Genomic DNA, 21,566 nt, shown 5'->3' with positions numbered 1-21,566 from the left:
GTTTTTATTTTATCTTTTGAGAAGAAAACACATTTTCATTTTCACAAAGGGAATTTTTATTCTTTTAATATACAAAGATGGTGTCTCTAAAACTGAGAAATGTATTCTATTTACAGAGATGGCCAGTGGCACTCACTCTGTTTTAGAATAAATAGGCTTTTGCTACTTATCTTCGAAGCACTGACAGGGTTCCAAGAAATAATATGTCAATTTAGTATTCTCCCTGTCAGTTTTGTAGAATTTTTAAGAGTAATTTTAAACAATTTAAGATAATTTCAAATAAATAATTTCAAATAAGATAAGAAAGGTATGTGGAGAGTCCATAATCAATCATGTAATTAAAATAATAAAATAGAAAAATTTACATTGGACCTTTATAAAAGGTTCTGATTGTGTTTTTTTCTATTCAATGCCAGATGGAAAACAGCTTAAGTGAGGTGTTTACATATGTGAATCCCAAGGTTGAGGCTTTGAACATTTCTTGCATGTAAAAAAGTGAAATTAGAGCTTGAAGTTCATTGATTTTTGATCTTACGATTTTTATGAAGAGGAAGAAAAGGGAAGGCATTTTTGAAACTGCTGAACTTTTCTTAGGAGAAATGGCTTATTGTTTTCTTGGGCTAAGTGAAGTGGGTTGAGGATGAGAGAATGTTTTTGCAGTAGTTTGCCCTGGAGGTATGTTTATAGCACTGACATTCTCCCTGGGGCCTGAGGTCTTCTTACCGAGATCATTTCATGAAACATTCAGCTTATCTCTTCAGTTTTACTGACATTATTTTGAGAAGTTATATTTGTTTTTATTTATAGCTTTTACATTTTTGTTATGAAAAGTACACTATATAAATATTGATACAGTAATGTGAAAGGGGAAGAGATTTTAAAATAAAAACACTTTTCTCTTTCCTACTATATTTTTACATTGGGGAAAAGCTCAGAAAATGACTCTGCCTAGTAAATTTTAAGCCTGCTATTTATGCCTGCTAAATTCAAGAGTTTAATAGTGCAACAGTTTTCTTGAAGTTTTTCTGATTTTCTAAGTGTGTTCTTAGAGGATCATCTCTATGCTTTCAGAAGACAATTTAAAGTTAGGTGTGTGTTTTCATGGTATTTGGTCCATGTGTTTCCTCAGGTGGTGTTTTGTGCCATAGCCTTTGCAGTCCTCAGCACTGTAATTTGAGTAATGCATCTTGCCTGGATGCAGAGAATGGGTTCCCAAAGTAATTGATTGTTCTGCCTGCTTAAGACAGACTGCTGGGAGCTTGGCCCTGGCACTTACCTAATAGTTGGGCAGCTCTGTGGCTTTATCTGCACAATGTGTGATGACATTGGGTATTGTGAGGATTAGGTGGGATGGTCCACATAAAGCAATTACAACAGAATCTTGCTAGTACGAAGCTCTTGACATAGATCAGCTAGACTCAAGCCAGGGGTGTTAGTAGGAAAAGAGCAACATAAAGGCATTTTCTTGTTTTATTTTCTCTAGACTTGAGTAACAGCAAACACATACATGAAAAGCCATGGAGAGACTATTAGGACTGTGTGTGGTACCTTTACTGGATTTGAGAGTTCTGTGTAAAAAGCAGGCACTGCCTAAGGCACTTCACAGACTGTTTCTCTGAATCTTGAAGGTGCTTCTTCATTTCAGGCTCTTTCCACTGCAGTTCTCCTATTGTACCAGACCCCTTCCCTTGCCTTTCCTTCCTCCCTTTCTCATCAGTATTCTTTCATGGTTTTGAAAACCTATTTCCAGATATCTTTTCTGTCTATTTTTATATATGTGAATATTTAATTTTGCTTAGGAGCCAGTGAAGTAGTTATATCTATAAATGGTTCAGCATTGCCCAGGCAGCTATAAGAATTTGGCTTAACAGAGGAATCTGAAGATCCTATTGGCAAACTCTTGGTCCGTTTTAAAACTTGTTGTGTCCTTGTAGCTGAAATGGAAGACTATTTACAATGTGCTCTCTTTTCACAAGACTAGAGAGCTAGGAGACAGAATGACAAAGGGCAAGACCATGGCCGTGGCTTCAGTTTGAGTTTCAGTTTAAGGAAGTGATTGAACCCTATTAAGGCTTAGTTTCTCTAGCTGTAAAATGGTAATAATTTCTGCCATATAAGGTTTCTCTGAGTACTTAAATAAGATAATAAATATGAAAACAATAGTCCATATAATCACATCATTCCCACTCATTGTGTAGCCATTTTGGGGGGAGGTGGGCCATCATGACGGTATCATTCGTCATAATGCCAAAACCACTTATATAACAGGAGTTACCATGTGTCCAAAGGTGAGTTCATCATCAGAGGGTCTGGATGTTTCACACTTATTCTGTCCTCCGAAGAAGGCTTCCAAGGTGAAGGTGGCTTGCTCTGATCTAGCCAGCAGCCCCATCTACACTGCTTTCCTCTGGTTCTCTGCAAGTACAAGAGAAAACCAGGCCTACATGTTACATCAAGACATTCAGAGTTTGTTGTAGCTGGTCTGTTCTTTATGGTCAGGTGCCTTTGGGAAAGGGTGTAGCTTCTCTGTTCTTTGATGTTGATAGAGGGTGATCTAATATTGAATGAATATATTCATATATTCTCTTCTGTATACTATCTTGCAAGAGTACAAGTAAACAAAGGATATTTTTCTTCCTATTAATAGCTGTGTAATGATGCTTACAAGCTTTCCATTTGTAAGTGGGTTTTAATGTATCTACCAATGTGTTTCCTACAACAGATGGACAATATGCCCTTCATGGAATGCTAACTCTAATGATAAAGCTCACCTTACACTCCACCTTGAGAACTTGAAGTATTAGAGGAACTCTTGTCTATAAAAATGGTGTACTCCAGAAAAACAAATAGTGTTTTCTCCTTGTTCTTATATAAGAACAAGATTCATTTACTTGATCTGGTTTGTTCCTACCTGGAGGAAATATTCAGTGTTCTGCTATCTGATTGCACATAGGATAAAGCAAGATGGACTGTTCTGGATTTCCAGATGAGCTTGAATCAGTTTTTTGCCTCTGTTGATGGCAATGGGCATGCACCATGGCTCAGATGTCTTGGTCATCTCTGTCTTTCATGTGATATTTGCTGGAAGTTAGCATAAATTAAGATTAGAAAGAAAATGTTACTGTCATTTGTGAAGTCAGCAATGCTAATGATAATGGAAACCCTTATAATAACTGTAAGTATATTTTCCCTTGAAAAAAATGATTTTGGAACCTAGACTGACCTGCTTCTCTACTTAACTATGGTCAAGCTGCCCATTGTCTGTGGCTAGTTTATTTTTTGTAAACCTCAAAGGGTTTTGCACAGACATGGTAGGCTGGGCTGGTGTTGTCTCATGATGAAAGAGTTTTGATGTATTCACATTTTTACAAAAGAGGAAAATGCTATCTGCCTAAATTGCCAGGTTTCCTCATGTCTTTCCTCTTGGTTGCTGCATCAAAATATTGTACTCCTAAACACTAAAATAACAAATTATACAAATAATTATTTATTTACAAAAATAAAATTAAATGTCTTCTTTGGTTATCGTGCCAGGCATTGTAGGATGAAAGAAAACATAGATCCTCTTATCAAGGTGCTGATATTCCCTGTGCTTCTGAGACTTGCGTGTCTATTTCCTTCACCAAATTAGGAAAGTTTTCCTTCATTATTTTTTCAAATAGATTTCCAATTTCTTGCTCTTTCTCTTTTCCTTCTGGCACCCCTATGATGCAAATTTTGGAATGCTTGAAGTTGCTCAGAGGCTGCTTACAATACCCATGGTTTCTTTTTATTCTTTTTCTTCTTCTTGTTCTGATTGGTTGGTTTTTAATTCCTTATGTTCCAAATCATTGATTTGATTCTCTGCTTCATCCACTCTACTGTTGTTTCCCTGTAAATTGTTCTTTATTTCAATTAGTGAATACTTTGTTTCTGATTGGATGGTTTTTATGATGCTGAGGTCCTTGCTAAGTTCCTTGAGCATCATTATAATCACTGTTTTGAACTCTGCATCTAATAGATTGCTTATCTCCATTTTGTTTAGCTCTTTTTCAGGAGTTTTGATCTATTCTTTCATTTGGGCCATGTTTGTTTGTCTCCTCATTTTGGCAGGCTCCCTGTGTTTATTTCTATGTTTTAGATAGAGCTGCTATGACTCCTTGTTGTGGTAACATGGCCTAATGTAGTAGGTGTCCTGTAAAGTTCAGTGTCACAACCTCCCCTATCACCCAAGCTGGGTACTTGAGGTGCGCCCTTTGTGTGGGCTCAATACACCCTCTTCTTGTAGTAGAGCCTTGATTGCTGTTGGCAGGTTGATGGGAGGGATTTATCCAGGCCAGTCAGCTGCAAGGATTTGCTGTGACCACTGACCACCAACCTCCACTGTCCATGGAGGATCAGCTGTGCGAGGACAGAGTGGCGGTGCTCTCACGTGGTCTGTAGCTGTCTACTAGGTACACAGGCTCTGGGGTTTCCTGGGTGATGCACCCCAAGGTTAGCCCCAACCTTGTTCTACCTGGGGCCACCCTGCATGAGTTATAAAGCAATCTGAGATGGCTGCTACTTGTGCTGGGCTTGGAGATTTCCAGGGGAAGCCAAGCTGTGAATCTAGGCTGGCTGCTGCTAGCACTGGGCCTGGGGCTACTTAGCAAGAGGTATTGGGAGCTGGGGGCTAACTGAGGCCAGCTGTTGCTTGTTTGAAAGGATATAGGAAGTTATGAAGCATGAGCTAAGACCAACCATTCATATGGAAAAGTCACTGTTAACAGGTTGGGTGTGACTGTAATTTGGGTTGGATGGAATATCAGAGGATCTCCAGGGTGGGGATAATGGTGTTAGCCAGGTTGATGTAGTCTACGATGTGGCACCCACCTGCCAGATCTGTGACTCTGTCAGGGGAGGGCTCAGAAAAGGGACAATGGCTTCTGTCCACCTTTCCTTCTAAGAGAAAGCTGTCCCCCAGCACTCATCCTGATGCCCGACATTTCAGTTCCTCCCTATATGCCACTGGTACCTTTCAAGCTGTTACCCTTGTACTGGAGCTTAGAGGGAGTGAATCTAAGTCCATGTGTGGGTTCTTTAAGAGGAACTGCTTGGGAATTCAGAAGTTTCTTCCACCAACTCAAAATTATGTTGGTTTTTTCAGCCAGAAAGTATGGTGACTTATCTTCCTGGCACTGGAACCCTGGGTTGGGGGGCCTGACATCAAGCGAGGACTCCTTGCTCCCAAGATTTACCTCCTGAATTTTTTTCCCCCATACAATGATCTTGGACCAGCCCCTTCTGCATTTCCATCCCTTCTACTAGTCTGAATGGATGTGGTTACTTCAGTTCGAATTTGTCAGACTTTCATTCAACTCTATTTCTGATGGTTCTGATGGCTGTTCTATATTTTAGTTGTAATTTTGATGTGTTTGTGTGAGGAGTACAGCTGTGTCTACCTGTGCTACCATCTGGACTGGAAGTCCCATTTTATTACTTTTATTTATTTTTTTACTTCTTAAAGGAGTCTCTTTAACATTTCTTGTAATACTGGTTTGGTGGTGATGAACTTTTGTAGTCTTTTTTTTCCCCCTGGAAAACTCTCTCTCTCCTTCAGTTTTCACAGGGTAGAATAGTATTGGTCTTAGGTCCTTGCTTTTCATCAATTTGAGTATTTCATACCATTCTTTTCTGGACTTAAAAGTTTCTGTTGAGAAATCAGCTGACAGTCTTATAGGAGCTCCCTTGTAGGAACTGTTTCACTTTTGCTATTTTTAAGATTCTCTGTTTGTCTTTAACATTTGGCATTTTTATTATGATGAATCTTGGTGTAGGTCTCTTTGGATTCATCTTGTTTAGGACACTCTGCACTTTCTGGATTTGTAAGTTTATTTTTTTGCCATATTTGGTAAGTTTTCAGTTATTATTTCTTCAATAAGTTCTCAATCTCTTGCTTTCTCTTTTGTCCTGTGATGTGAATGTTGTTATACTTGATGTTGTTCCACAGGTTCCTTAAACTATACTCATTTTTTTAATTGTCAATTTTTGACTTTTAATTAATGAAAGTAAATGTTACATGCCAGTGAACCAAAACTAGGATTCATGTTTTAAAAATTGTAAACTTGTTACTTTTTAAATATTAAATTTATTGGGATGAGTCCTCATCTTTTATTTTTTTCCTTTTGCTGTTCAAACTGAGTGTTTTCCCCTAACTTGTTTTCCAGATACCTCATTCAGTCCTCTTCTTCATCTCATCTCTTGTTGACTTTCTATAATGTATTTTTTAAATTTCAGCATTCTTTGTTTCTGACTGATTCTTTCTTATGTTCCCTATCTTTTAATTGAGGTTCTCACTGAGTTTGTCTATTCATCCTCTAACTTCCTTGAACATTCTTATATCCAGTGCTTTGATAGTACATTTGGTAGGTTGCTTGTCTCTATTTCATTTAGGTCATTTGGGAGGTTTTGTTTTATTATTTCATTTGGAACATCATTCTTTGTCTTTTTCTTCTTAGTTTGGCTGCTCCTTTATGTTTATTTCTATGTATAAGGTAGATCTGCTATGTCTCCCAGTCTTGGTAGGTGTCCTTATGTTGTAGGTGTCCTGTGCAGCTTCAGTGGCACATTCTCTCGGACCAGTTGAATTAGGTGCTCCAAGAATGTGCTTTGTGGGTTGTGTGTGCCCTCCTGTTGTAGTTGAGCCTTGATTGCTTTTGTCACATCAGTGGGTATGATTGACCCTCAGGCTCGCCGGTTGTGAGGATTGTCCATGACCACAGTTTATGACCTATTATGTGGGCACTGACCTCACATACTGGGTTTGCCCCAGTGGCTTATGGTGCCTGACAAGGCTACTCTTTGGGTGTGCCACTCAAGAGCTAATTGGGTAGTACTGTGCTGTTTTCTGAAGCCAGCCAATGGGTGTGTTGGTTCTGGGGTTTTTGGGAAGGGCTCCAGTGCGGGCCAATGCCAGATGCTGCCTGTGACCATCCAAGGCTACCAGTTAGGAGTTACAATGTGATTCACTGCTTGTGCTGGGCCTGGTCATGTGCGATAGGCCACACTATACACTGATGCTGGCTGCCACCAGTACAGGGCTTGGAACAGGTAAGCAGAAGGCCCAAGGCACCTGGAGACCTTTTACCACCTGCCACCTTCCCATAAGGATCAGTTGAAGAAAGAGCATTCGAAAGTACATGAGTTGGGTGACACATGGTCTCAGGTAGTTACCAGGTGGGGCCAGTGGTGTTCACCAGGTTAACGCAGATTCAGATTCGGCAGCAGTGCTGAGCTTGAGGCCACTCAACAGAAGTCTTAGTGTGTATCAAGGCCAATGCCATTTGCTTGTGTCCTGTGGACCTTTGTAGTGGAACAGGGACTCAGGGAGTCATCAGCATTGAACTAGTAGAGTTCACCATGGTGGTACAGATTCAGACTTGGTTGCATGGGAAGAGGCTTCAATACAGGGACAATGGCAGCTGTATTGTATTCTGGCCCTTGCCTTGATGATATACAACCAGTTTCTTTCTGTATGTGCCTAGCATCCCCCAAACTGCTGTTTCTCTGCTAGAGCACAGGATGAGTGCCTGTGAGTGTCAGTCTTTGAACCAGCTCTTTAAGAGTTCACCCGTATTTCCAGTAGCTGTCTCACCAGGACACACTGAATCCTTGATGATTTTCACAGCCAGATGTTTTTATGGTCTCTTATCCTGGTACTGGTGCCCTGGGCTGGGGAGCTTGGTGTGGGCTCAGACCCCTTGCTCTTCAGGGAGTACCTCTGCATTTGGGATATGTCTCCTGGTTCTCAATTGCCAAATATGGTATGGGTCCAGCTCATTTCATGTGTTTGCCCCTATTGCTAGTCTCTACATGGCTTCTTTTTTATCTTTAGTTATAGGAGTTTTATTCAGCTAGTCTTCAGCTGATTCTCCAGGTTGATGAAAACCTATCCACCAGAAAGCTTCAGAAAGACCAGACCTTTTTTTCTATAATTGTTTCAATAAACATTAACAATAATTCTCTAATATTATAAAAATCCTGTTAGAGTTTGTATTTTTCCAATTGCCTTATAAGTGTGTGTTTTGTTTTGTTCTGTTTACAGTTTCTTTGAACCAGGATCCAAAGAAGCTCCCAGCATTGCTCCAAATGGACTGATACTACCTTAAGAATTTTTTACTCTATAGCCTCCCTCTTCCCACTACTTCCTGTAATTTTTGGTGGAAGGGTCTGGATTGTTTGTTCTGTATATTTTCCATACTTTGAATTTTGCTTACTGTCTTCCCATGAAGTTATTGAATGTGTTCCTCTGTCCCTTATAATTCCTGTCAGTTGGTAGTTAGGTCTAGAGGTTTTGGAGGAGATTTGGGTTTAAAAGTTGTGTGTATAAAGTAACTTCATAGATGTTGTTGTCTTCCCTCAGGAGACACATCCTGTGTGGCTGTCTTCCTTTTATGTGATTATCATCAGTCATTAGGGGTTGCAAAAACAGTCATAAGCAAATTCTGTCCTTTTTTCTCTATTCATTAGTGGGAATGCTTCTATAAAAGAGAAATTCCTCATCAACTGTATGATTATCACAAAGTAGATAATCACCCATCAAAGGTAACCAGTAAGATTTTCTTCATGTGTCATTATGAACTTATGAATGAATATACATTTGGAAGCTTTTTAGAAGTCCCCTCTGCATACTTGGGTGACCAACTCCCAGGTCTTATCCAGGATTTTCTGATTCTCAATGGCCAGTTTAACTTCAAAGAGGTGAAACTTCAGGAGTGCAGGGTTTGACCTCATATTATGGTCCCACAGCATCCAGGAGTCTCGTGAACTCACTCCCTTATACCTGCTCATTACCTTACCTGGTTGATCCTTCCTTTTCTTCCCATGTACTCTCAGCTTCCTCCTTTCCCTTGTCCTCACCTATCTGTCTCTGACTTCATGAAGTGCCTTTTTACAGCCCTGTCTCTCAAAACCCACTGCCCTCTGCTGTACCACCTTGCAGACTCTAAGGCTCCTCTCTGCTCTCCAGCTCCTTCTGAGAGCCTCTCAGTTACCAACAGGCAAGGCACCATGGCTAGGTGTGGTCTCCACTGGAGCAGGGCCCTCATTTCACCAGAGAATCCTTGAATTTCTTTAGTTGGAGTTCTCTCCTGCTTTCCTCTGCTCTTGTCCAGACCTGCCCTGCTTCCTCTACTTGTCCTGTTCCTTTCCCAGTCCCTTTACTCCCAGTGCCATCTTGCTTCCTGCTGCATTGGAAAGAGAGCCCCCTGACAGTTCCCTCTCTATCCCCTTCTTATTAACCACCGCTCTTTCCTCACTGCTTTTGCTGGGTCACTTATTCATTGCCAAATCCAGTGGATTTCCCATTTCTTATTTTACTAGTCTTTTCTCTACAGTTCATAAGGTTGATCATGCCCTTTCTGATATTCTCTGTTCCTTTGGGGTCACATGCTCTGTGTAGCTAACTGGTCTTTTTGTACACCTCCATCTGTCACCCAGGTGCCACCCTTGGCCCATAGTTCCCACTCCTTGCACTTGCCTGGGAAATTTCAGATGCCATACAGTTTCTTTCTTTCTTTCTTTTTTTTAATTGTTATTCAATTACAGATGTATGCCTTTTCTCCCCATCCCTCCACCCCACCCCAGGTGAACCCACCTCCCTCCCCCACCTCCACCCTCCCCCTTGGTTTTGTCCATGTGTCCTCTATAGTAGTTCCTGTAATCCCCTCTTCCCACTGTCCCCGCCCCCTGCCCCCCCACCCCCCGCTCTGGTTATTCTTAGATTGTTCTTAACTTCAATGTCTCTGGTTATATTTTGTTAGGTTTTTTCTTCTATTGATTATGTTCCAGTTAAAGGTGAGATCATATGGTATTTGTTCCTCACCGCCTGGCTTATTTGACGTAGCATAAAGCTCTCCAGTTTCATCCATGCTGTTGCAAAGGGTATAAGCTCCTTCTTTCTCTCTGCTGCGTAGAATTCCATTGTGTAAATATACCATAGTTTTTGGATCCACTCATTTGCTGATGGGCACTTCGGTTGCTTCCAGTACTTAGCTATTGTAAATTGTGCTGCTAGGAACATTGGGGTGCACAGGTTCTTTTGGATTGGTGTTTCAGGGTTCTTAGGGTATAATCCCAGCAGCAGAAATGCTGGGTCAAAGGGCAGTTCCATTTTTAGTTTTCTGAGGAAATTCCATACTGTTTTCCACACTGGCCTCACCAGTCTGCATTCCCACCAACAGTGCACTAGGGTTCCCTTTTCTCCGCATCCTCTCCAACATTTGTTTGTGGATTTGTTTATGTTGGCCACTCTGACTGGTGTGAGATGATACCTCATTGTGGTTTTAATTTGCATCTCTCTGATGGCTAGTGATGCTGAGCATCTTTTCATATGTCTCTGGGCCCTCTGTATGTCTTCCTTGGAGAGGTGTCTGTTCAAGTCCTTTGCCCATTTTTTAATTGGGTTGTTTGTCTTCCTGGAGTGGAGTCATGTGAGTTCTTTATATATTTTGGAGATCAGGCCCTTGTCTGAGGTATCATTGGCAAATATGTTTTCCCATACTGTTGGTTCTCTTTGTAATTTGGTGCTGTTTTCTTTAGCCATGCAGAAGCTCTTTATTTTGATGAGGTCCCATTTGTTTATTCTTTCCTTTATGTCCCTTGCTTTAGGGGATGTGTCTGTGAGGATGTTGCTGCGTGGAATATCTGAGATTTTCCTGCCAATGTTTTCCTCAAGGACTTTTATGGTATTACGACTTATATTTAAGTCTTTTATCCATCGTGAGTTTATTTTCGTGTATGGCGTAAGTTGGTGATCGAGTTTCATTTTTTTGCACGTAGCTGTCCAGATCTCCCAGCACCATCTGTTGAAGAGGCTGTTTTTGCTCCATTTTATGCTCCTGCCTCCTTTGTCAAATATTAATTGACCGTATAGACTTGAGTTTCTTTCTGGGCTCTCTGGTCTGTTCCATTGGTCTATGTGCCTGTTTTTATGCCAGTACCAGGCTGTTTTGATTACCGTGGCCTTGTAATACAGTTTGATATCAGGTATTGTGATCCCTCCTGCTTTGTTCTTCTTTCTCAAAATTGCTGCAGCTATTCCGGGTCGTTTATGGTTCCATATGAATTTCTGAAATGTTTGTTCTATATCTGAGAAATATGTCATGGGTACTCTAATAGGGATTGCATTGAATCTATAAATCGCTTTGGGTAGTATGGCCATTTTGATGATGTTAATTCTTCCAATCCATGAACATGGTACATGCTTCCATTTGTTTGTATCTTCCTTAATTTCTTTCTTCAGTGTTGTGTAGTTTTCTGAGTACAGGTCTTTTACCTCCTTGGTTAGGTTTATTCCTAGGTACTTTATTTTTCTTGTTGCTATATCAAATGGGATTTTTTTCCTGATTTCTGTTTCTGCAGTTTTGTTGCTGGTGTACAGGAATGCCTTTGATTTCTGGGTATTGACTCTGTATCCAGCTGTTTTGCCAAATTCATTTCTTAGGTCGAGTAGTTTTTTGGTGGAGTCTATAGGATTTTCCATGTACACTATCATGTCATCTGCAAACAGTGACAGTTTCATCTCCTCCATTCCAATTTGGATGCCTTTTATTGCTTTTTCTTGTCTGATTGCTGTGGCTAGGACTTCCAATACTATGTTGAATAGGAGTGGTGAGAGAGGGCATCCTTGTCTTGTTCCTGATCTTAGTGGGAAAGCTCTAAGTTTTTGTCCATTGAATGTGATGTTGGCTGTAGGTCTCTCATATATGGCCTTTATTATGTTGAGGACTGCTCCCTTTATTCCCACTTTGCTGAGTGTTTTTATCAGAAATGGGTGCTGTATCTTATCGAACGCTTTTTCCGCATCTATTGATATGATCATGTGATTTTTGTCTTTGCTGTTGTTGATGTGATGTATTATGTTTATTGATTTGTGAATATTGTACCATTCTTGCATCCCTGGGATGAATCCCACCTGGTCATGGTGTATGATCTTTTTAATGTATTGCTGGATGCGGTTTGCTAATATTTTGTTGAGGATTTTAGCGTCTATGTTCATCAGTGATATTGGCCTGAAGTTTTCTTTCTTCGTTGTGTCTTTATCTGGCTTTGGGATTAGGATGATGCTGGCTTCATAAAAAGAGTTTGGGAGTCTTCCATCTGTTTGGATTTTTTCGAATAGTCTGTGAAGGATAGGGGTTAGCTCTTCCTTAAATGCTTTGTAGAATTCTCCTGTGAAACCATCTGGTCCAGGGCTTTTGTGTGATGGGAGTTTTTTGATGACTGCTTCAATTTCCTTTGCTGTTATTGGTCCTTTCAGATTTTCTGCTTCTTCTTCATTCTGTTTTGGAAGATTATATTTTTCTAGAAATGTGTCCATTTCATCTAGGTTTTCAAATTTCTTAGCATACAGTTCTTCATAGTAGTTACTTACAATCCTTTGTATTTCTGTGGTATCAGTTTTAATCTCTCCTCTTTCATTTCTAATTCTGTTTATTTGGGTCCTCTCTCTTTTCTTCTTGATGAGACTACTTAAAGGCTTATCGATTTTGTTTATCTTTTCAGAGAACGAGCTCCTGGATTCATTGATCCTTAGGATTGTGCTTTTAGTCTCTATATCATTTAGTTCTGCTCTGATCTTGATTATTTCCTTCCTTCTGCTTGCTCTGGGCTGTCTTTGTTGTTGTTCCTAGAGTTCTTGTAGGCGTAGGGTTAGGTTGTTTGTTTGAACTGTTTCTATCTTCTTAAGGTAGGCCTGTATTGCTATGAACTTCCCTCTCAGGACTGCCTTTGCTGTGTCCCATAGGTTTTGGGTTGTTGTGAGTTCCTTTTCATTTGTTTCCAGGAAGTTTTTGATTTCTTCCCTAATCTCGTTCTTGACCCATTCATTGTTTAATAGCATGCTATTTGGTCTCCATGATTTTGAGTGTTTTGGGTTTCTTCCTTTGGGGTTGATTTCTAGTTTCAGTCCCTTGTGGTCAGAGAAAATGCTTGATATGATTTCAATTTTCTTGAATTTGTTGAGGCTTGCTTTGTGTCCTATCATGTGGTCTATCTTTGAAAAAGTTCCATGGACACTTGAAAAGAATGTGTATTTTGCTTCTTTGGGATGAAAAGCTCTGTATATATCAGTTAAGTCCATTTCCTCTAGGGTATTGTTAAGTGACACAATATCTTTGTTGATATTGGGTTTGGAAGACCTGTCCATTTTTGATAGTGGGGTGTTAAAGTCCCCTACTATAATTATGTTGCTGTCAATATCTTTCTTGAAATCCTCCAAGATTTTCTTTATGTATTTGTGTGTTCCTATGTTGGGTGCATATATATTTATAATGTTTATGTCTTCTTGGTGGATTCTTCCTTTGAGTATTATGAAGTGACCTTCTGGGTCTCTCTTTATGGCCCTTCTTTGGAAGTCTATTTTGTCTGATATGAGTATTGCTACCCCTGCTTTTTTTTCCTGTCCGTTTGCTTGGAAAATTTGTTTCCAGCCCTTCACTTTCAGTCTGTGTAAGTCTTTTGTCCTGAGATTGGTCTCTTGTAGGCAGCATATGTGTGGGTCATGTTTTCTTATCCATTCAGGTATTCTATGTCTTTTGATTGGAGCATTTAATCCATTTACGTTTAAGGTTATTATCGATAGGTAGTTATTCATTGCCATTTTTTCCTACCTGTGTTCCTCTCTCTTTCTCTTTTCCTTCCTTTCCTTAAAGCAGTCCCTTTAGCATCTCTTGCAGAGCTGGTTTGGTGGAGGTGTATTCTTTTAGACTTCTTTTGTCTGGGAAACTCTTTATTTGGCCTTCTATCTTGATTGAGAGCCTTGCTGGGTAAAGTAGTCTTGGTTGCAGGCCTCTGGTTCTCATTACTTGGAATATTTTTGCCATTCTCTTCTGGCTTGGAGCGTTTCCATTGAGAAGTCAGTTGCTAACCTTATTGTGGCTCCCTTGCATGTTACTTCCTTTTTCTCCCTTGCTGCCTTTAAGATTCTCTCTTTGTCTTGGAAATTTGCCATTTTAATTATGATGCATCTCTTTGGGCTCCTCTTGCTTGGGACTCTCTGTGATTCCTGGATTGGGGTGACTTTTTCTCTCCTCAGATTAGGAAAATTTTCCATCATTACTTTTTCAAACAGGTTTTCTATCCCTTGCTCTTCTTCTTCTCCTTCTGGTATTCCTATTATACGGATATTGTTACGTTTCATATTGTCCTGCATTTCCCTTATTGCCTCTTCATTCTTTCTGAGCCTCTTTTCCATTTCTTGCTCTTTCTGGGTATTTTTTTTTCTACTTTTTCCTCCAGCTCGCTGATCCCATCCTCTGCTTCATCAAGTCTGCTTTTCATTCCTTCTACTGTGTTCTTCAATTCAGAAATTGTATTCTTCATTTCCTCTTGGCTCTTGTTGATAGTTTCTATTTCCTTTTTCATGTTGATATAGTTTGCAGTGAGTTCATTGTAGTTTCCCTGTAGTTTCTGGTAGTTCTCTTTGAGGTCAGAGAGCTCAGTGAGCTTCCTGATGACCATTGCTTTGAACTCAGTATCTGATAGTTGACTTGCCTCTTTTTCAGTTAGCATTCTTTCTGAGACTTCCTCCTTTCCTTTCATTTGGGGATTGTTTCTTTGTCTTCCCATTGTTTGTGAGACTCTTCTTGTTGGCCTCTGCTTCTTAAATTGCTCTATTCTGACTCCCTGGGTTTATGGTATGCACTTCTATGGTAGAATGCCAATGGGATTGGGTGGTGCTGTCTCCTTAATCTCCTGTGCTCACTGGTCTTGAGCTGACGTTTATGGGTTTAACACGGTCTAACTCTAGTCTTTTCAGCACTCCAGGTTTTGTTGTCTCACCTGTGGGAAAAAGAGAGAGGGGGGAAGAAAGAAAAAAAAAAGGGAAGGAGTGTAAAAAGAAATAGAAAAGGAGGAAAGGAAGGGAGGAGGGAAGAAGGAATAAAGAAAGATCAGAGGCAAGATAAGAAGGAATTTTAACAAAAATTAAAACCTAGAAATAGATAAAAAAAGGCAGGAAGAAGACATAAAAATGGTAAAGGATGGGAGGAAGAAGGAATGAAAGAATGAAAAAAAAAATCTTCTGCTGGCTTTAAACCGGTCAGGTTAGTTCTGCTGGTTGTCCTGTCTGTGCAATGGGAGGGGGTGGTTGGAAGGATTGGCTTCACTTTTCTCCCTTCCTGGGCCACACTCTTCACTGTTGTTCAGCCTGCAGTATCTCCTAGCCCTGTAGCTCCCCTCTGCTGGGTGTTCTGCCTTTGTCTTAGAGAGCTAGTAGGCCCTGCTGGGCTCTGTAAGCAGGTGTTAGGTAGGCGTTGTAGGTGTGGTCCCTGGCAGGCAATCAGGCAGTTGATCAGCCAATCCCGCAGCTTTGTTCTTGGGATGTGCAGTAGGGGGATTCAGCCGCCTTGGGTTTAGGAGGCTCGAGAGCGGCTTTGTGCTTGGAAAACGCGCAGCCAGCCGGCCCTGCGCTTGGCGAGGGCGCACCCGGCCGAGCCAGCGGCCCTGTGCTTGGGAGGCCGAACCAGCCGCCCTGGGCTTGAGTCTCTTGGGCAGGCGGGGCCGCCCTGGGACTGAATCACGCAGCACTGGGTTCCGAGGTTTTGGGCCTGTGGGTGGAGCAGCTAACCTCTTCTCCGGATGCTCTTGGAGGTTTCAGGTGTTGGCGCCCCTCCGGGGTTTCATGTGTGTGCCCCCAGTTCGCTAATCGCGTGCGCGCAACCGGGCCTCAGGTGAGTGCCCGGGCTGCTTATCTGGCGCTCGCAGTCCAGGGGCGGAGGGGGGAGGGGCGCCCGGGCCGCGGCTGCTGCCAGAGTTCTCTAACTAGCCCCTGAGTGTCTCTATTTTCTTTTTCTTTTTGAGAAATTCCTCCTATTCAAGCCCCCCTGGTCCAATCAAGCACCTGGCTGCTCACAGCTCAGCCTGGCCCTCTCCCAAGACTCCTGCAGCAGCCCCTGCGCCTGGGCTGGCACTTCTGCCGCCCTTGTACCGCGGGGACCCGGGTCCCGGGTCCTGGGTCCTGGGGACCTTATTGTCCTTAAGCACTCTTCTTTCCGTCAGATCTTTCAATGTCCTCTATCTTTGGTCTCTGATCTTCATATATGCTGGAAAACTGTTGGCTGTTCGCTCTGCTCCTCAGATCAGCTAGGTATTTCCCTTGCGTTGAGGGGAAGTGGACTCCGCTCCCACCTATGTTGCCGCCATCTTCCCACTCCCGCCATACAGTTTCAAAACCATGCCCATATTCTTATCTCCATCCTAGACTAATGTATCCAACTGGGTTTAAGTCCTCTTCCAAGCCTCTCAAACTCTGAGTACCCAAAGATGAACCAGTTATGTCTGCTGCCACCCCCAGACCAGTTTTTCCTTTGGTATTTTCTTAGTGTTTTGACCATCTGTTAGTTATATCAGATTGGTTACCCTTCTTGATCCCCTCTCCAGAGCCAGAAAGAATTTCTCCTACTTGGAACCCTGTAGTAATTTGTGCCCCTCTTAAAGTTTTGTCTGCTATACTTGATCATTACATGTGTGCAAGCATTATTCCCAGTAGATATTAAGCTCTTTGAAGACAGGGGCTGTGCTTACACCTTTGGAAGCCCTCACACTCCCAACATAGGATGTACATATGGACTCTTGACAAGTATTTATTGAATTGAAAACCATTTATCTTTCCTCTGCTACTTCCCAGAATGTTGTAAGCATACCCTTCAATTGAACAGTGCCTGTAAAGGTTTCTGCTGTAGCCCTAGTGCCTATTGTAGTGCATGGCATATATAGCATATGGTGCATGGCCCTGTAAATATTTGCTGAGTGAATGAATGAGTCTGATTCTTTTAGAAAACTCAAGTCTGACCAGAGCATGAAAAAAAAATGTTTTTCATGGTCTAATGCCCTGCTAGTGGGACTGGAGGGCGGCAAATACATACACAATCTTTGCAGCCTGCCTGATAGGGCATAGAAAAAGATGAAATAAAGGTCTGTATCCCTAAATTTTCTGTCATTTCTATTTATATTTGGTTACCATAAACACCCAAATTAACCAGAGTATAAGCCTGTTCTAGTGTGTGATAGACCTTTATTGTGTTTTTACTATGGTCAAGGTTTCCCAACACAGCAGCCCCTGAGAGGCAAACCTTTGGCTTCTGAATATCTATGTATTAGTGTAGGGCTGGTTCATACCAAGCCCAGAAGAAATGTGAAATGCTTCCTGCCACGCCTTAAAGTGCTAGAGTGTGTGAGTGTGAGTCTTTGTGGTGTGTATGTGTGTATGAGCATGTGAATGTATCTGAGTGTAGGTGTGATGTATAGATTCAGTTACCTGATTAGTCCTACCAGATGGGCCCTCATTTTATGCCAGTGTATCCCAGACACCCTGGGTTTCATATTGTTATGAGAGACCATATTTTTGGGAGGGTCGCAATGTTATAAACAACATCATAAACCGTGATTAGGTTTCCAGGCAGGTCCTACAATTTGTTCAAACTACAAAGTACAATGTCAGGCCCTGCACTTCAATTCTGGAGTCAGCACATATTGACTGTGGCTTTAGACACATTGCTTAACCTCTTTATGACTTGATTTTCATATTTGTAAAATGAAGGTGACAATATTGCTATCTCCCTCAAAGGGTTGGTCTGAGGATTTAATAAAATAGTTCAGATAAAGCAATTAGTATAATGTATAAAGCAATTTGTAGTAAGTGCTCAATAAATAATATTACATTTTCAGCTATTTCTCTATTTGCTGTCTTTTAAAATTTATTTTCATATAATTTTCAAACTTTTACTAATAAAGGTATAAAATGTATTCTTTTAATCATTCTGTCTTTATGTATTTACAGTTTTTATTTTTCTGAACCAATTCAGAATAAGTTGTAGACATCATGTCTCTTTACATCAAAATACTCCAAAGTCTATTTCTTAAGAAAAGACATTCTCTTCCATAACTGTGTATAGTTACCAAAACCCCAACAATGTAACATCATTGACACACTACTTCTGTTTTAATAGAGAATACAGAATAAACTCTTGTCAGTTACCTCAGTCATGTCTTCCATAGCAATTGTTTGCATTTCTCAGCAAAGGCTCAGTGGAGAAATAGTAGGAATACTGGTGGGGAGGAGGCTGCGCTAGGAGACCTCTCAGGTCTCTCCAAGTTTTAACCTGTTACTCAGCATGTTGAATGTTCAAAAACAGGAGCACCCACCAGGAGCTAACCAACCTTAGTTGTTGTTTTTTTAATCCACTGTGTTTCCTTTGTATCTCATCATCCCTTATTCAAAGATGAGAGTGGCAATACTGCTCCCTTTCTCTGATGACCAGTGGGTGCAAGGAGATTATCTAAGTGCTGCTGCTTTTAAGGTAGGGATAAAGTAGGCAGAATGCTGCCATTTGTTGAGTACTAGCTGTTTGTATGCATCATCTTATTTATCTCTCAAAACCATCTTAGAAAGTTTTCATAAAAACAGTGCTCAGAAAGGTTAGGTAATTCATTTAGGGTCATACAGCTAAAACATGTTGCAGTTGGGAATTGAACTCAGGCTGTGGTTTTGTGTATTTTTCTGGATGTTTGGATATTTTTCAAGTATGATAGGGGTATGTTTGTCAGTTTTCAAGGGTTCATAGAGGTGTTGTGGGTGTGGAGATCAAAAAAACAACCTGCTGTTATGAAACACAGATGATGTTAATCTTGGTTTCATTCTGGATTTTCAAATAAATTACAGAAATTAACCCAGGAGCCCCAGTGTATCAAGGATCATTAGTCTTCTTGAGTACCTTTGGGTTTCCTCTACTTATTGATTAATTAATCCCTTTTTTAATTCCACAAGGACTGCACACTAATTATGTGACCTAGAGGGAGTCAGTTCCTTTCTCAGTTTTACTTTCTGCATCTGGAGGATGAATATGATGACAGATGACCTGAGAGATTGTGGGGCTCAAGCTTGGTGGGACTCAGTGAACAGAATGACTTTATTTCTGCTATTACTTTTCTTCTTTTACCTGCTGTGAATACCAAGAGGCGTTCTTGGCCAGATGTGGACTTTTAGCCATAGATTACTACTTTCTATTGTTTATGCTATTATAGTTGTGCCAATTTTTCCCCTTTGCCCCCCTCCACACAGCCCATCCCCCACTCCCATATCAATCCCCACACCCTTGTCCATGTCAATTGATCATTCATATATGTTCTTTGGCTAATCCCTTTACCTTCTTTCAGTCAGTCCCCACCTCTGCCCTCTCTTCTTTCATCTGTGTCAGTCTATTCTGTGATTCTAAGCTTCTGGTTATATTTTGCTAATTAGCTAGTATTCTTCATTAGGTTCCTCTTACAGGTAAGATCATATGGTATTTGCCTTTCACCAACTGGCTTATTTCACTTAACAGAATAGTCTCCAGTTCTGTCCATGCTATTGCAAAAGGTAAGAATTCCTTCTTTTTTACTGCTGCGGATAATTCCATTGTGTAAATGTACCAATTTTTTGATTTTTCTAAATTTTCATTGTTGTTCAATTACAGTTGCTCCTATTTTCCATCATTACTCTCCCCTGCCTTACCCACCTCATACTTCCAACAATCAGTCCTCCTCACTGCCTTGTCTTTGTCCATGGGTCCTTTATACATGTTCCTTGACTTGATTCTTCACCTTCTTTCCCTGTTATCCCCCTCACTTGCCCCCTCTGGTCACTGTCAGTTTGTTCTTTATTTCCATGTCTCTGATTCTATTTTGCTTGCTTGATTGTTTTGTTCATTAGATTCCACTTATAGATGAGCTCATATGGTATTTGTCTTTCACCGTCTGGCTCATTTCACTTAGCATAATACTTTCCAGTTCTATCCACATTGTCATGAAGGGTAGGAGTTCCCCCTTTCTTTCTGTTGCATAGTATTCCATCCACTCCTTTACTGATGGGCACTTAGGTTGTTTCAGGTACTTGGCTAATATAACTACCAATGCTATAAACATTGGGGTCCATAGGTGCTTTTGAATTGGTGTTTCAGGATTCTTAGAGTATAATCCCAGCAGTGGAATTTCTGGATCAAAAGGCAGTTTCATTTTTAGTTCTTTGAGGAAATTCCATACTGTTTTTCACACTGGCCACACCAGTCTGCATTACCACCAACAGTGTAAAAGGGTTCCCCTTTTTCCACATCCTTGCCAGCACTTGTTGTTTGTTGATTTATTGATGATAGCCATTCTAACAGGTGTGAGATGATATCGCATTGTGGTTTTAATTTGCATTTCTATGATTAGTGATGTTGAACATCTTTTCATATGTCTATGGGCCCTCTGTATGTTCTCCTTGGAGAAGTATCTATTCAGGTCCTTCACCCATTCTTTAATTGGATTGTTTATCTTCCTGGTGTGGAGTCCTGTGAGTTTTTGATATATTTTTGAGATCAAACCCTTGTCTGAGGTATCATTGGCAAATATATTTTCCCATATGGTTGATTCCCTTTTCATTTTCTGATGTTTTTATAGCCATGCAAAGTCTGTCTAATTTGATGCAGTTGCATTTGTTTATTCCTGCCTTTATATCCCTTACTCTAGGGGACAAATTGGTGAAAATATTGGTGAGTGGAATACCTGAAATTTTCCTGCTTATGTTCTCCTCTAGGAATTCTTTGGTGTAACGGCTTATATTTAAGTCTTTTATCCATCTTGAGTTTATTTTTATATGTGCTCTAAGTCGGTGGTCGAGTGTCATTTTTTTTGCATTTAGCTGTCTAGATCTCCTAACACCATTTGTTGAAGAGGCTATTTTTACTCCATGTTATTATGTTCCTGCCTCCTTTGTTGAATTTTAATTGACCATAGAGATATGGGTGTATTTCTGGTCTCTGTGTTCTGTTCCATTGATCTATGTGTCTGTTCTTATGCCAGTACTAGACTGTTTTGATTACAGTGGCCTTGTAATACAGTTAATATAAGGTATTGTGATCCCTCCTACTTTGTTCTTCTTTCTCAAAATGGGTGAGGCTATTCAGGGTTGTTTATGGCTCCATATAAATTTTTGAAGTGTTTGTTCTATACCTGTGAGATATGTCATTGGTATTTTAATAGGGATTGTGTTGGATGTATAAATTGCTTTGGGTAGAATGGATATTTTGATGATGTTAATTATTCCAATCCATGGACATGGTATCTGCTCCCATTTATTTGTGTCTTCCTTAATTTCTTTCTTCAGTGTTGTGTAGTTTTCTGCATACAGGTCTTTTACCTCCTTGGTTAGGTTTATTTCTGGGTACTTCATTATTCTTGTTGCTATAGCAAATAGGATTTTTTCCTAATTTCTGATTCTGATATTTCATGTTGGTGTACAAAAATGCCTTTGAGACTTATATATAAGTCATAACACCATAGAAGTCCTAGAGGAAAACATTGGCAGGAAGATCGCAGCAACATCCTCACAGACACGTCTCCTAAAGCAAGGGACATAAAGGAAAGAATAAACAAATCAGACCTCATCAAAATAAAAAGCTTCTGCAAGGCTAAAGAAAACAGCACCAAATTACAAAGAGAACCAACAGTATGGGAAAACATATTTGCCAATGATACCTCAGACAAGGGCCTGATCTCCAAAATATATAAAGAACTCACACGACTCCACT

The 21,566-nt window shown here is 40.5% G+C and overlaps 1 protein-coding gene across 7 annotated transcripts in view; it reads left to right on the top strand.

The window, feature by feature from the left end:
• The window catches only part of LDLRAD4 (low density lipoprotein receptor class A domain containing 4), a 684,091-nt gene that overhangs the window by 330,790 nt on the left and 331,735 nt on the right, over positions 1-21,566 (top strand). The window lies entirely within an intron of this gene.

This window comes from Desmodus rotundus, chromosome 10 (assembly GCF_022682495.2).
Source record: "Desmodus rotundus isolate HL8 chromosome 10, HLdesRot8A.1, whole genome shotgun sequence".
NCBI lineage: Eukaryota > Metazoa > Chordata > Mammalia > Chiroptera > Phyllostomidae > Desmodus > Desmodus rotundus.
This window is presented reverse-complemented; position numbering and strand designations above follow the sequence as displayed.